General features: G+C 36.0%; 1 protein-coding gene across 1 annotated transcript in view; it reads right to left on the reverse strand.

Annotated features, from left to right (window-relative positions):
* dgkaa (diacylglycerol kinase, alpha a) overlaps positions 1–17,629 on the reverse strand; it is a 48,936-nt gene extending 31,307 nt beyond the window's left edge. Inside the window, exon 1 of the mRNA XM_033969127.2 lies at positions 17,413–17,629. The gene's annotated coding sequence lies outside the window, so the exon portion shown is untranslated. The remainder of the gene's footprint in view (positions 1–17,412) is intronic.
* Positions 17,630–17,849: the final 220 nt, after the last annotated feature.

A 17,849-nucleotide genomic window follows, 5' to 3' on the forward strand; every position in this document is an offset into this window, starting at 1 on the left:
CTGCTTAGACTGCTGCCCCCGCGACCCGGCCCCGGATAAGCGGAAGAAAATGGATGGATGGATGGATAAATACATTTTTTATATGCAAAAAAAAAAAAAAAAAAAAAAAAAGAAAAGTTACATATTGCAAAATTAATGTAATGCAATGTCCAAAGCAAACTGTCAGTTAAAAAAAAAGCATTTGATTACGTTTTTTCAATTTAAGAAATACAACAGAAGGTGCTTATTCATCGGGTTCAGTGAGCTGTTTTATGTGAGATTTTTTGGACTTTGCACCAAAAATTGGTAATTGCTATGGCAACAGTCCTAGTTTTTCATCATTATGAAACTCATGTATGTACATTATCAGTCAAACATTTGGACACACCCTCTCATTCTCTGTTATTTCTGTGTGTGTGTGTGTGTGTGTGTGTGTGTGTGTGTATTACTTTCTGCTGGGGAAGCACCATTCCAGGTTTTTAAAAAATCTAAAATAGATTTGATGCCTTCAGTGAGAATCTACAATGTAAATAATCATGAAACATACATGAAAAATTGTGAAAAACTTTTGACTGGTAGTGTACAAAAAGTGAAAACATTTAAAATAGTCAAAACGATACAAATACATTTCACATCAGTTTAACCAAACTGCTAGATGCTTATATTTGCAGAGGAGCTGTAAAATATACAGCGACAAAAACAAACGCTGCAGCTCTTGTGGTCACAGGGGTTTGAAGGGACTGCCCCTGATAAAACAAGGAAGAGTTTTAAAATGTCAAACCGCGCCTAAAGTGCATGCAGAATTAAAAAAATGTCACGTTCAGGTCATGTGGAGAATATTACAATGTGATTATTCAACTAAGTGCTCCTCTCAAACACACTCATGGTTGATTGCTTCACTAAAAATACCCCAACGTGAATGGAGAGTGATCTGCCACTGACAGGAGCACAAATACATGTTTTTGTATTGTCCAAAACGATTAGGCAGGTTATAAAGAAGAAGCCATTACAGTGTTTGGAGACTGGTATCAATTAGTTACACTACCACTCAAAAGTTTGGATGCACTTTCTCATTTAATGGTCTTTTCAGAATATTATAGATTCACTGAAAGCATCAAAACTATGAATGAGCACGTATGGAATGAAGTACTCTGAACTTAAAATGGCAGCCAGCCTTTGCATGGATCACTGCTTTGTAGTGTTTTAACATTTCCTGATTGTGACATGACACAGCTGTGAGGTGAAAACCAGTTAAAGAGATTTCATCAAGAAGCTCATTGAGAGAAAGCCGAGAGTTTGCAGCGCCGTCGACAAAGCAAAGGGTGGCTACTTTGAGGATTTGAATAGAAAAGTTGAGTTTTAGTTGATTTTTTATTGCTAAATCATTTATTATCTCATATATTTCATGTCTTCTGTATGTAGCAAAAGTGTAGAAATTACTAAAAAGAAAAAAAAAATTGAACGGGAGGTTGTGTCCAAATTTTTAACTGTATATTAATGTTTTATTTAATGGGTGTCGTAGTATAGTAGTATTTTTTCAATGTAAGTCATTTGCAGGTATATCAACATAAGAATAATGGTGACTCATACAGACTTTGGTGTTTGTTTATGTCGAATTTGCATTACATTTACATTAAAAGTAAGTAAAATATACTATAACACATTCATTTTATATAGCTGAACTTTAAGCCTGTCATCGAAAAAGGGGCTTATGGGCTTATTTTTTAATTAATTAAAGGTGGAACAATATATTTTGGGGCTCGGCTCATTTTTCAGGTGCATTTTTTCTTTGTAAGTATGATTTTTATGGTAAGATTTGAATGTAGCACGTTCAGCAAGTAGCTCATGCCTTTTAATGACACAGTAGATACAAAACGGCTGGGATTATCCTGCTTTAAAAAAATAAAAATTATTAAGTAACCATCAGTATGGGTTTCAATCAATCAGATCCACTTCGATGGCAGTCATGGAACTAGTGGAAGTGATAATAACAGCAACAGACAACAAACAATACACAGTTGTAGTTTTCATAGACTTAATCAAGGCCTTTGACACCATTGACCATAAAGTACTCTTGAAAAAAATGGTAAGGTATGGTGTCAGAGGCACTGTACTCGCCTGGTTAAATAGTTACCTTAGTAACTGACATCAGTATGTGAATATGAATAATGTTGACTCAGATAAAAAGACGATTACACATGGAGTTCCACAAGGTTCCATTTTGGAACCAAAATTGTTCATTATGTATATAAATGATGTATGTGACATACTGAAAAACTTAAAGTGCATACTCTTTGCAGATGATACCAGTCTCTACGGAAGAGACTTAGATGAACTTCTACATACAGTAGAAAATGAGCTCAAAATAATAAAGAAATGGTTTGATATTAATAAACTATCACTTAACTTAAGTAAGACCGAATATATACTCTTTGGGAACAGACAAATTTCTAAACAAATTAAAATTAAAATGAATGATATAGAAATAGAAAGAGTGCATGAAACTAAATTTTTAGGTATCACCATCGATAGTAAAATAAGCAGGAAATCCACATATAAATAATATAAAAACAAAAATATCAAAAACTATTGCTATAATGTGTAAAATGAAAACTTTTTTAAACCAAAAATCACTATTTATATTATATTGTTCTCTTTTCCTTCCATACCTTAATTATTGTGTGGAAATATGGGGGAACAATTATAAATCCATTGTGAATCCAGTATTTTTACTTCAACAGAAAACGATTAGGATTGTCAATCACGCAGAATATTATGCATTCACTAACCCACTCTTTATTAAACTAAAAACATTAAAACTAAACGATCTGGTTGAGTTTAATGCAACAGTTGTTATGTATAAGGCCCATAACCACATGCTTCCACACTGTATCCAGGAGCTGTTCAGACCTAGAGAGAGTCGCTATAATCTGAGGGGAACTGGTATCTTCCAAAAAACTATGGCAAGAACTACAAAAAAAACAAAAAAACAACTATGTGCATCTCAGTTACAGGGGTTCATTTATGGAATCGTTTGAATAATGAATTAAAAAGCTGCACATCAATTAAAGTATTCAAAAAAAATGTACAAATAAAAAATTCTAGAAAAATATAGAGCAATAGTATAACTGTTACTATGACAACTGAACTGAACATTAATGAACATAGTATAAACTTTGTCTGTTACGTAATATAAATTATGTAATAAGAAAACAAAATAGTAATAATAATAATAATAATAATAATAATAATAATATGTTGATGATTAAAAATAACACCTATGATCATGATAAAAAAGGACTACTAATGATTATATATATATATATATATATATATATATATATATATATATATATATATATATATATATATATATATATATATATATATATATATATATATATATATATATATATATATAAACCCAGAGGTAACCCTAAGAATATAAAAACAAATGTATTTCTTCTGTATTGTAAAATTATTTGATATGGTTTGTGTTTTCTCTTGTTGTGTATATTGTTCTTTATATGTGGAATTAGGCAGGCATAAATAAGCTTAGCCTCAGCCAATGCCTTTCAGTCACAATGAACAAATTCTGTGTATGTGATTGTGACAATATTTTATTTATTTTTCTGTGTGTGTCTGAATAAACTAACTAACTAACTAACTAACTAACTTTAGGGTTATTGTGACAGTGGCATAGAGTAGTTTCGATATGATATACATTTTACATTTTCTGTAGCAATTTATCACACTTAGCACACTATACTACATTCACAGGTGGATGAGGTAAGAATAGTAGAACATTATCATTTTTAACCACTGAGCTACTGTTGCCTCCCAAATAACACACAGTAGTACAGTTACTTTATGCTATACAATGTGAAAGACTGTAGTGCAAGTTTATTTTCTTTTTACTAGATCTTTTTACTATAGTTTTAGTACAGACAGCATAATTGACATACATACAGTATACATATCATTTTGCATATCTTCAAAACAACAATTTTGAGACATTTTATAACCTATTTCCAGATAATATGACCGTTATGGTGGCTAAAGATAAACTGTGACAAATACACGCTTTGTTTTTTTATGTATGCTTTTATTGCCTCTGTAGGGAAATGTGTCCTCTGCATTTGCCCGATCCATCAATACCACATGGAGTTAAACCGTCCGGAGGAGCAGTGGGTGACCCCTCTCCAGATCTTGTGCAGTAGGTTCACAGTCAGAAGGATTTAGGATTAGCAACGTGTGCAGGTTTTGTAATTGGTTAAATTGATGAGGAAAACACAGGGGAATACATACCCACATAGATGAGAGGAAGACATGCAAACTCACTGACTTGACTCTTATACAGAGTCCTTGAGTCTTTTGAAAAGTGCTTTGAAATAAAATGTATTGCTGGGTTTCAGATGACGTCACAACATTCTGTTGGCCAATAATATTTAATATAGATGTTAAAATGCATTTTTACATTTTTGCTGTAATTTCAGATCTTGGGTCTAGTCAAAAATAGAAATGACCAGGTTAAAAATGAATGTATTTACCTTTAAGATATCTGAGAAAAACACCAATTATATATTATTTGTATAGTTAAGCTCCACACAGAAATGCCCTGTGCTGGAATCTAGCATCTTGCTGTGAGGAGGTAGTGCTAACTCACTCCCATTATAATACCCACACTTTGAAGATTTGATTTTTAATAGCAGTAATAATTTCATTAAAATTCTTTTTCTTTTTTACATTATAGGAATATATTCCCAGCATTTACCAGCACAATATGCCGCTATGCACTTTCCTCATTTCAAACTCACACATCCCTGACAATCCAATGTACTTTGGCCAACTGTCTGCACTTTGGCCAACATAATGCACTTTAAAAACTGGTAAAGTTTTTAAAGTGCATTATGAATAAAGTTGGTATAATATGATGCAATGCATTAAGTGGTTTTGTGTTACTGCCAAAAGTAAAAGCTAAGTAAGAATCAGTAGCTCAATGTGGAGACATTTGCCCAATAGAAAATAACCAATGATGCTGTTGTGTCCTGCAGCAAAACATTTCATCTGCCTATAACAGTGGTAGAATGTAACAAAGTAAAAGTAAAATACTGTACTTAAGTACACATTTTAGGTATCTGTATTTTACTTAAGTACATTTTAAAGTGGATACTTTTTACTTCACTACATTTGAGAGAAGCTATGTGTATTTTCTGCTCCTCTACATTTTTGAACAGGACTCCAAAGTAAAAGTATTTTTCATAATTGTTTGAGACCTGCTGAAAAGTCTGAGTTTATTTTTTAACATGTTCAGAATTTGATCAAACAAAAGTATATACCGGTACATAAAAACAGCCACAAAAAAAAAAAATCGATTCAATTGTTTTTGTTCAACAAAATTCAGCATAAATCTTTATCAAAATCACTACATTTGAAGCCTTATAAGACCTCAAAATCTGTGCAAAATACTTTTACTTTTTACTTTTTAAGTACATTTTTACACGGGTACTTCATTACTTTTACTTAAGTAGATTTTTTTGCTCCAGTGCCTGTACTTTTACTTAAGTAATAAAACTGGAGATTTCTTGGACCACTGACCTATAGACTGTATAGTCTATGGTTAATATATGTGAGTGTATCTATGCACTTGTATTGGTCTGACAGACTTAGCAGTAATAAATAATGCAACAAATAGTACAGCAGCACATGGGCTCTGGAGAAGTCTGATCAATTATAACTGTTATGAGAAGGGAAAGGAAATAACCCAGAGGCAACATTTAAACGTGTACTATGTAACTTTTCCAGAGAAGGTTCCCCCACATGCTTGTCTCCGTGGAGATGTTGGAGCTAAGCAGATTACACCATCAGGGCAAGTTACATGTCAGATCTGTGGAGAGGTGACCCCACTCACAGTCAGAATTCATGTTTCTCAATGTATTTGTTTAAGCGATAGAAACACCTAAAAAGAAATAAATTTAAGATATGACTAATGCCATACTGTGAAACATTCTCGGCCAACTGAAAAGTTACACTGCGCAGCTTTAAATGATGTGCACACAGATTGATACAGGTGTTGAATTGTAGTGGAATGTTTGAGAGTGCTATCAGATCCATAACAGCATTAGGAGGCACTCTGCTCCCATTAGGCCTGATATAATGGACCTTTTAAAACGACATACACTGGCTTTACAACGCTGTTTTGGACAACACAACTCAAGTATGTTTACGCCTAATTGATTTTTCATTCACGGCAGAGTCTAATGTGGAATATCACCATCAAGAAGAAACAACAAAAGTTTTAAAAAAAAGAGGATGGACCCGTGCATTTGACGGTAATGTTTTCTATGAGGGGCGATAGTGAATGTGCTCTTAATTTTCATGTATAATGCATCAGGGGCACACAAGATCTCTTACTATTATTAAGACACTGCACTTGGAAAACAAAGTAAGTTTTTATATAAAGACAAGGAAACTATTGATTGGGTAAACTCACAAAATATTACATTAGAGAACACGCTTCTGGTTTTCATTTTATGTCAGTATAAAATATACATAGTTGTACCATTACTTGTGTATTTGATTGTTGTTTATGTTGGTTCTTTCCTGGTCTCTTGATGAATTGGTTGAGTACAGTTTTTTATTTCAAGGTAAATTAACTGCCTCTGAATAATTCCAAACTCAGCGAAACTACTTCAAACAAGATTAATGTTTTTAATTCAAGTAACTTGGACTTGGTTCCATGTTGGATTATTTAAACTGTCTGCATGAGAAATATCTGAAAGGAAAATGTATGATCATGTACCCATTTGATTCTTATAAATGAATAATTGATACGTCACAGTAAATCAGTTTGCGGTAAGAGTCCGCCCTGCTTTGCTTTGCTGTGTGAACTGTTTCAAAGGTGTGAACGTGGTCAAGAATTCATATACATGCATACCGGTGTTGTGCTAAAGTGTTTTATGTACGGTTTGAAAGTCAGGTACCACAGGTTTAAGGTCCCTTATCCTACTATATTTATCCAACCACAGCACCAAACATGCTTATAAACATTGTATAGACCAATAATATTTAATACAGATGGAGGCAGCTAAAATTAATATTGTTAAGATAGCCAGACTCAACATTTGTGCCTTTACCTTTTGGATATTTCCTGACAAAGTGCAATTCAATCAATAGGTAAAGCTGTCTCTAGTCCATCATATTCCACAGTATTTTTACATATCTATATCTCTACATCTCCAGTAGTTTTGTATTGCCTTTGATAACACTGTGCGTGATGTAGATGCTGATTCATAGACAGAGGATTCATATTACACACATGTAAACTACTGTAAACTAAACACTAGTGATCAGACTAAGTAAAAGTCAGTCTCTAAAAGGTGTACATAATCAGGCTGCATTCACTCTAGTTCAGGCCACTTTGTCCCCACTTAATTCCTTCAAAAGGTCATGTGCGTCGCCAAGCACTACGTCTGCTGCACAGTGAGGTAATCTCCAGCAAGGAAATACATAAAAATCAACAACAGAACTAACTGATTGGAGAAGTTACCCATTTCCTTATTAACATATCTGAATATATATGAACAGTGCACTTAGGGATTAATAAAGTAAATAAGTATTAATCCATTTTACAGTTATTCATGATAATAAATGACTCAATGACTTTTATTTGTTTTTTTGTTTTTTGTTTGTTTTGTTTTTTTAAAGTAGGGCTAGGCAATATTCTTTTTATTTATTTTATTTATTTATTTTTAATTAAGAGGGACTTTTGGCTCTTTTATGGGATCCATCCATTTGGATCCATTCATTTCAAAGAGCTGTTCAAAAGACTGGCTCTTTTACAATTTGTTAACATGACAGAAGCCAATGTGAGAACTCATTTTAACAACAAACTAATCGCAGAGAGAAATGACCGAGGCTCAGATGTGTTTAAAATGGTTCAAACTGAGAGTGGCAGAGAGTTAAACCTTTCAAATAGTACAAAATCGAAATAAAACAATAATAATAATTAACTGTTATTATGATGGCAAATATGTTTTTTTGTGCACAAAGCGCTCACTTGTGTCTCCTGCTCTGCTTCTGTGCTGATTGTTGGGTTGGTTCAGTGTTAATCAGTGTAAAAATGTAGACAAAGTAGAAAGAAACAGATTTTGCTAAAAAATGAGATCCAGATCCAACCGTTCATGTTAAGGAACTGTTCAAAACGGCTGTTCCTTCACGAATGTCACATCTCTAGTCGATAGTCAATCCTCTGTTAGTAAAGTCATGTGGTTTTATGCTGAGTTTGGACCGTAAAGGAAAAATAAATGTGTTAAATTGCACTGCTTTGAAGTCTGCCTTAGTCCAATGAGGTTCAGGCCAATGATCAGATTTTTTTTTTTTTTTTGAAAAGAAAAAGAAAACCAAAAATACAGATCTAAATGAAAAAAACCAAACAAACTTCATGACAATGGGCTTCACAAAAACAGTTGACTTGAAGCTGAACAACAGAACGGTTAAAAAATCTGCAATAAAAGAGTAATCAATCTATAATCTAACATCAGCTTCTGTTTGGGACACAGTATAATTATCCTGAGATGAGACTGGCCAATAATATCATCATATTTGTTGTTTAGCAGGATCTCCAGTCAATCTGTAATCAGATTCTTCACTTCCTGATTAGATAATGATTTGCACAGAGAGTGGAGCAGAATGGTTTCCCCGGTGTTCCCCAGTGGTAAACAATACAAAACCACACATCTGCACCAACTACTATGGCTACAGAATCCATGATATAAGTTTAATATCCTGAATGTGAGTTGTTTTGACAGGGCAAAAGAAAACACTTGCACTTGTTCAATGCATTTCTTAGTAGTTTCAGGGTATTTTTCCCCCTAATTATGCAAATGTGCAGGTTAAAAAATTGCTTCTACTTTCTCTGAGTGGTAGATAGTACATATATGCCAACACTTTATTAGTCACCTTCACCACATAATGACACTTAATACTATTTAGCTGCCAATATTCAGCTTAACCCATCAAAACTTTCCTTAAAACAGTATGCAAATCATCAAGGGGAAAATGGAAAAGCAGATGAAAAAGGATGGATGGATAGATGATTGTCTAAACACTTTCTCAACATCCTGGAATAATACCTAATAGACCCATTTACCACACACCAGTATTTGAATATATGATCTCCACTGTTTGACTTATAGATAATATGAAATATATACTGCTACGGCACATCTAATGATAATGACAGGGAAATTAAAATATCTACACTAACACTTAATCATGTAGTAACAAAAAAAAAAAGTCAAATACACTGTCTTGCTTTCATTTCCTGGAAACGTATTCTAACCTTAACCATAGTCACCACTTGCTAAACCTTAATCTAAACCCTACACTTAACCTATTTTAACCCATATCTGAACTTTAAATTGTGTTGTTATTCTAATAATAATAAAGGATTTCATGTTTTTTTCATGGGAACCTGTTTTTTGCCCCATGAAAAAATGTATTTGGAATATTAATGTTGAATTGAGATAGCTTTGTCTCAAATCAAAACTTGACTATTACACTCCACTGTAACTCCTGTGCTTTTGAGAACAATGGGCCCATCTAAAAGTGATTAGTGAAACAGCATAAATATTTCAGAACGCGTTGAGGAATGTTAAGAGCTTGTTAGTGCTTAATTTAGACCATGTGACCTTTAGCTCAAACCCACTCACTGTAAGGAACTGCTACCTGCCCAGCTGAAACTGAAGCTTTACGTTACAATATGAAATGATTTGGATTTGAACATTTGCACTGCTCCTTAAGATGTGATTTTGTTTTTCTCATTTTTGTGTCTATCCTTTGAAAAGTCCCGATGAGACCAGTGCATTATTTAGGCTAAAGTTTTGTCCTTCTAATTAAGTTAAAATTATAAATCAGATGTTAAGTGAGTGTTGGACTATTACTCTGTACTTCTACTTGAGTACTATTATCTGAAGTAACTGTACTCTTGCTCATGTACATTTTTGCCACTCTACCCACCTCTGCATAGAACCACTGTGACCGAGGTTGAAACCATAAAGGCACAGAGCTGCTAATGCCTCTGTAAATAGCAGTAGAAAAATCATGATCTCCACATAGCAACAGACTTTCCCATAGACGTCAGAAGCCTTTATAAGAGATGATCACTGACCGACACGCTCTGACAACCACAGCACACAACAACTGAACAATATACAGAGATGGGGCACATTTACTTTAATCACTTTTTAAATTTGCAAATGTACATTCATATTATCTACATCAAAACACAATTCTTTACAAATTATTCATTGATTAATTAATTATCATTATTATATTATGTTTTCAATCAAAAATATTGGAGCAATACTTTTAATCATGAAAGTAATTTTGTCTCCATGGAGATGTTATTACTTATCCTATGATCTTCCAAAATATGGCATGAAAAGTGTATACCTCCATGGAAAATAAGCAGCAACACCAGCAGTTTTAGAAGAAGTAAAAGTATCACATGAAAAAATCTACTTAAATAAAAGTATTTAAGTACCTGCTTAAAAATGTACTTAAAGAGTAAAAAGTAAAAGTATTTTGAGCATATTTTGAGGTCTTATGAGGCTTCAAATGTTAAGATTTAAGCTGATTTTTCTTCAACAGAAACAACTGAATCAATCATTTTTTGAAGCCATTTAAATTTTTTATATTTTTATTTCCTCAAATTATGAACACTTTTAAAATAAACCCCTCAGACTTTTGAACGGATCTCAAACAATAATAAAATAGTACTTTTCAGTCCAGTTAAAAATGTAGTGAAGCAGAAAGTGCAGATACCTTCTCTCAAAAGCAGTGAAGTGAAAGTGAAAAGTATCCACTTTAAAAACGTACTTAAGTAAAGTACAGATATCTAAAATGTGTACTTTACTTTACTACCTGGTTACATTCCACCACAGGTCACCAGGCAATATACAGGTCAAAACTGTCTAGATGTGATTCGGCACATAGTAAGAATACATGGTTTTCAAGATGTATTTAGCAATAAAAATATGTGTAACTGAATAAATGCAAGATATGAGTTTAATGTCATACCATGGAACATTCCAATTGAAGCAATAACTTTGTGTGACAAGCATGTGACAAGCATGTGGCAGATCCCCCCCATCTGAAAAGCTCTAAAGTGCACCTTCAATTGTTCCTTTGTGATTACACTTTGAAATCTTATACTAACAGATAAAAATAAGTAGGACAGTATTACTGTACTGTCAGGCTGCACCCAGGTCCAACCATAAAGCAGTCTCTTTACAAGAATGAGTCCATGTAACTCGGGGGCCGACCTTTAACGCGCTGCTGTGTTTGTGCAAGCTGCTGTAACGCCCACGCCCTGAGTCAAGGAAACCTGCACTTCTGACACATTTGCATTGTGCACGTTTTTAAATTTAACCCGCAAAACTGAACATCTAGATGAGCTCACGGTGCACTGTGTACTTCTGTGGTGGAAGGTCTCAATGTAATTCCTTTGCCTGAATGTTTCACACGATGGTATTAAACAAATCTATCTCCATGGAGACAAGCATGGAAGCACGACTAGGCCAATTAGTTACATGTCAGATCTGTGAATAGGACACCCCCTCGCAGTCAGAATGCATCCTTTTTTCCAAGGCATTTTTCAGCAATTAAAACACCCATGATTTAATAAATACAAGATGGATAAGTTTGAAGCCGTTCTGCATTCTAAACAAAGCAATAACATCACTATGGAAACAAGCAGAAAAGTTCCATAATGCACCCTTAAGATGAATTTATTTACTTGATGGACCTTGACTGTTAAATCTGTTTTAAGATGATCTAAGTATCTAATTTCGATACTAGTTTTAGTATTGATTAGTATCTGATTTTCGATACGTTTGACAAACCAGCTTCTTACATCCAGACATTTTAAACAAGGCAAGATTTATTTTTCGCAGCCCTGTGGTTGGAAAAGTCTAGCGAGGTTTTCTGAACACTGTGTGAAGTGGACAAGTTATTTCTTGAGCTCGAATGAAGCGATGACCTGAGTGAAGTGCGTACATATTACATCAGGGCGACGGAGGACAGGCCCGTTGCTATGGAAAGAGTTTCCCTTCACAGCTGCTGTTCTGTAACGGGTGACTAACAGGTAAAGAGTGTGGGAGAGACAAAGAGGGAAGAAGAGGAGGGGTGGTGGGAGAGAGGGACCGAGAGGAGGGAGAGAGATGGAGGGAAAAGAAGGAGAGAGAAGGGGAAGCGGAGAGGAGGTAGAGGGAGAGGGAGAGAGAGAAGAAAAAGAGAAAGAGACAGGGTAAATAGGAGGGGGAGAGGGAAGTAAAGGAGAAAAAGTAGAGAGAGAAAGAGCAGGGGGAGAGACTAGTGAAAAAGGAGGGAGAGGAGGGATATTGAGAAAAAGACGAAGTGAGAGAAAAGAGGGGAAAAAGCAAGGAAAGAGGGGAAAGTAAAATAAAGAGAAAGATAGACAGGGCAGAGGGGAGAGAGATAGGGGGAGAGTAAGAGAGAGAATGAGAGGGGGAGAGTAAAAGCAGATGATATATATAGTAGAGGAAGAGGGGAGGGAGAGAAAGAGAGTGAGAGAAAGAGAGGGAGGTGGATATAAAAGAAGGAGAGATAGGAGGGGGAGAGAAAAGGAGGGAGCCAGAGAATGAGATAGAGATCGAAGGAAGAAAATGGCAAAAGAGGGAGGAAAGGGAGAAGGGTTGGAGAGAGGTGAGTGAGAGAAAAAAGGGGAAAGGAAGGACAGAGAGGGAGATGATAAAACAGAGAGAAAAGGAGGGCAGAGCAAAGGAGAGAAAAGGGGAAGAACTGAGAGATGAAAGTGAGAAAGAGGAGAGGAAATGGATAAAGTGAGCAAGATAACGCCGAGTGAGGGGGAGGAGGGAGACGCCAGGCACAGCTCGGTGTTCCCCAGCAGAAGCCCCTCCCACACAGCATTTGACCTTCCAAAGCAGAGGTCATGACTAACCTGATTCTACAGCACTGCAATATCCTCAGAGTACACGGAAATTATTAGTACCAACAATACTTCACCAGCAGTTTCCTTTAGAGATCGACTGATATGAGGTTTTGCTGGTGCCAGGATTAGAATCTAGAGCAACCGATGGCCAATATTTTATGTATGTATGTATATAATTTTGATTATTTTCCCCAAATTATGTCATTTAATTTTACTACAAACTCTGCCACAGTCCTTTTTCACCCACAGACCTATAAGAAAATACACTGCATAGCCTAAAAACACTATTTTTGTCTGTCTGATATCACCCGTATGAGAAATGCAATCACATCAGCAATAACACCGCAGTGAACTCAAAATGAACAAGTCTTTAAACTCCAGGGCTTCCCCATGGGCTCGGCTATGGAGGAACTGAGCTGAGAGCCGTGGGTGCGAGTGAACGGACAGAAGACGAACCAAAACATGTGAAACGGCGAGGACATTCACCGCTGCATGAATCACCCGCCTCTTGGAAAATGTAGGCGAGGCAGACCCACTGTTTGTGCTGCCCATCATCACAGAGCTCAGACTTGGACTTATGTAATGGTTTTGTGGAGGCGCCTTGAATAAAATCACTCAGGGTTCAGCACAAAGTCTCTCGACCTGCTCAGACACGCACCGCAGCTTTTATAGAGAATCACAGGGAGCCCACTCAACTGTACAGTGTTCAACCAAATATGACATTACAATAGAAATTACATTACATCAGAGGCTTCTTTTGAACGTTGATAAGATACGATATGTCAGTTAGTTTCAGTGTTGTCAAGATACTAAAATGTCAAACGTGATTTCAAAAGGCTCAATACCGATTTAGATCACCGCAATGACAATTACAACATTTTTCTGAACAATAGGATGGAATTTTCAATGTAAAAATAGAACTTTCTTCGAAGACGCACTGCTGAAGGGTGTATACTGCTTGTGTCCATGGCGATGCTATGGGTTACAGAATGTTCCACAGTATGGCAACAATACCTATTTCAATGTAGACGAGCGAGTGACGCTACTGGGCCAAGTCAGATCTGTTGAGAGGCGAATGTTTTTCAGCAATAAAAACACTTATTGTAGTGAAAATGCAATAACATCTCTGAAAACAAGCTTGTAGCGTAACCTAAACCAGAAAAGTTACAGAGTGCACCTTTAATATTACCATGTGGTCTTATACTAGTACTGATTTGGGGTTGGTTCATTCTTGTCCTGGTTTGGTTCTGGTTTGAGCCCATGTTTAGTCCTAATATGGACTTGGTTTGGTCCTGATCTAGTCCTGATTTAGTCCTGGTCTAGTTCAGCCCATTTAATTCTGGTTTAGTTCCACATAAATCCCAGTCCAAAAAATGTGACCACACCCACAGATGACGACCGTTCTAAAATTATTCGAAACATCCAACTTGGTCATATTTATGTAATTATTTTCAGTACTGACACTTGCTCAAAATGTCTAGCTTGAACACTAATTTTAGTATTTAATTGTTTCTGGGTTTCCATTTTCTTTGACACCCACCTCATCAGGGGATGTCAGTGTTTAGTCTACGAGATAATATTGATATTGCTATTTTTGAAACTATGCAAATTTACAATAGAGTAAATTACAATTTTAGAGTATTATTACTAATAAGAAAACTACCAACATGACAGAAAAACACACACAAACCTACAGTGTAATCGCATGATACATCTCTGCACTTTTGTGTTTAATTTCACAGTCCATTCACTTTTTGTACGATACTCGAACCTCAACCGGAGCATTTCCAGGTATTGATTATTATCTGAAAACCAGATCAATTAATTTGTCAATATCACATGCACCCCCACATCCGAGATTCAGCTTCTGGTTTTGAATATTGATGGCGATTTGCACTATTTACCACTGTAATTTAGTCAAAGTGGGTGATATGGACAAAAATTAATATTTCAGTTTTATTCTCGCTTCACAATAATTTTTGCAATAAACCCAGAAATGTGCTAAAATGGGCTTTTTAATATTGAGGTTCAAGTATTGCACAAAAAGTGAATGTAAAATGCAATCAAGTTAAATGTTTGGAAGATAATGGTCCAAGTACATGTTCATAGCTGCACAGTAAATGTTTAAATCAGATGCCCAACCTGTCCCTATGAATCCCTTATTATCACTGTGTAAAGACATAAATATGATACAATTGAAGCTTACGTAACATTGAAGTGCACCATGTAGCTTTCTGATCGAGGGACCACCACCTGCTTGTTTCCATGGAGATGTTATTACGTTGTCTTTAATGTTCAGCAGTATGGCATTTAACGCATCTATCTCAATGCAGACAAGCAGCTGACATCACCAGGCCAAGTTACAAGTCAGATCTCTCTCAAAGCAAGAATACAAACCAAAAACAAACAAACAAACAAAATGTCTGTGATTGAATAAATGTTTAATGCCATACTGCGGAACATTTCAAGCTAAGCAGAAAGTTGTGTTGTGGGTTGAAAATTGCACTCCATTGTCAAAAAAAAATGTCTTTTTATTATTATTATGGTATCAAAGAATATACTGACCCCAAAATCATTTCAAATATGTACATCACCACAACCAAGGACACAATGACATCGTTATTCGCAACCAGGAAATTCCTGAAACATGTCTCATCTGGTTAACGGGTAAAGGCTGAACCCACTGTGTCACCATTTCACCCCAGACTCAACAGCTCTGGTTGTAATTTTGTCTTAATATGTTTTTTTATCTCGATTAGACTTGATGCAGGACATAATCAGCTACAGCGTCATGACTCTGTTAACATGAGACATAAATGACCCACTCCATGTTATTGATCGCCTGAACATAGATACAGACAAATGAGCTCCATTAGGACGTGCAGCAATGGAACAAATATATGCCTACAACTTATTATTATTTAAGGCTTTTGCAATATAATTTTAACATGGGTTTAGTTAGAGGGGAAATGCTGGGGGGAAATTATACATCTAACTGTGATTGTGATTGGATTTGCAAGTTACATTAGAAATTAGGATTCTGTTCTAGAGCTGCTAAAAAAGAGAAAGAAAGCAAAGAAAAGCAATCCCCAGATACTAATCAATAACTAAGTATTGACATGGACAAAAATCACTACACAACTGGATGTTTCCTTTACGTTTTAAAATGGTCTCGATCAGAACTTGTACGACCGCATTGTAATATTAAAGAACATTTAGTATAAAATTATATTCCACTGTATGAAGCATTTTTCTAAGTAGAGAAATTGAGTAAAATTTTATTATCTACTATTCTGTTCACAGTGCACATTTTAAAGACATCCAAGAACAATACGATTTGACAAAAGACTGAAATATGAACTGCTAAACAAACACAAGAATCCTATGCATTTCAGAAGAGTAAGCAGAGGTACAACTACAGCATGTTTTATAGGAGGGAATCATATGTTGAAATGACTTACATAACTGCTGTCTTTGCTATTTGCCACTACTCAAATTGTAAATTCACTTTTTGCAGCCTTGTCTTAGTGATGAAATGTAAAGCTGTAATCTGAACAATTATCTATCAGCACTTCTCAGCCCTGTTTGGTTAAGTTGGGATAGGGGTACACTCAGCATTCACTCTGCATTGCAAGTGAAGTACTTTTACTCAGGTGGCCTATTCCAAGAATGGATTTTCAATTCAACATTCCACTCTGATATAGGCTGTTAGGCAACACAATTTAATACAACAATGTAACAGACTATTTCATTTTTGTCCACTTGTTCCCATGATTATTACGTTGCCTTGAACATTTTCACTTCTACATTTATTCAGCGACAGATATTTTAAAATTGCTTGAAAAACATGCATTCTTACTGTGAGCGGGATTGCCTTTACACAGATCTGACTCGTAACGCAGCCTGGTGGCGTCCCCTGCTTTTCTCCATGGAGATATATACGTTTAATATCACGCTGTGGAATATTCCAAGTGTTAACAGCATCACCATGGAGCCAAATGGCAGTTTTAACTATTGAGGAAAGCTATATATACATTAAAATATATATGAATAGTGCACTAACAAGCTTAAAATCCTAAAAATAAAAGTGATATTTCTAAAACGTCCACAACAACTCCTGAAGATACTAAAAATAGCGTTGTGTGCGCTGAAGGGTGTCCCCTGCAGGAGCGACAGAACAAATCACTATGAGGCAAACACACACCGTACATGAGGTGAGCACACTGTTCATTCACACACTAACACACAAAGGCTTTTACAGTTCACAGTGGAGTGTATTACGCGCTCATGACGCACGCACACATTTGGTTTGGGCATGGTAGATTCTTGTAAAGTTACCTCGTGTCTCCTCTCTGCTGTATTCTCCAGCCTTATCAGCCACGCACTACAATAGCACCTAAATATTCCACCAAACCGTGCAAAACTTCAGCACAATAGCGACAAACGTGCTCTTTTACCTGCTCCGTTGCGGTGTTTAGTCAAGTCTTAGCGGTGCGGTCGGAGAAGCCGGTCAGATAGCGGTGTTTTGGAGGCAAAGTGTGCGCTAAGTTCGGGCAGGCGCAGACAGCAGGGGCCGTGGGTCGAGTGTGGAGAGCTGAGAGTGAAGGACCGCCCGCCTGTGCCTCTCTTCTGTCGGCTGCGCTCTCTCACACGCCCCCTGCAAACTTCCACAGCTCACATGACGGGGAAATGACGGTCCTACAGCGCCGCTTCAGAGGTGTCAGTCATTATGAATCACTCTGTGTGCAAAGCGCTGTTTCTAAACCAGAGCGTTTCAATACACGTCAAGGGAGAGTCCCCAAAGAGGTTAGTAAAGAGTTAAATTTAGCACGCTTAATTGTCCTTCTGGTATTTGAGGAAAAACATGCCAACTAAAAGACTACAGGCCTACAAC

Source organism: Periophthalmus magnuspinnatus, chromosome 7 (assembly GCF_009829125.3).
Source record: "Periophthalmus magnuspinnatus isolate fPerMag1 chromosome 7, fPerMag1.2.pri, whole genome shotgun sequence".
NCBI lineage: Eukaryota > Metazoa > Chordata > Actinopteri > Gobiiformes > Gobiidae > Periophthalmus > Periophthalmus magnuspinnatus.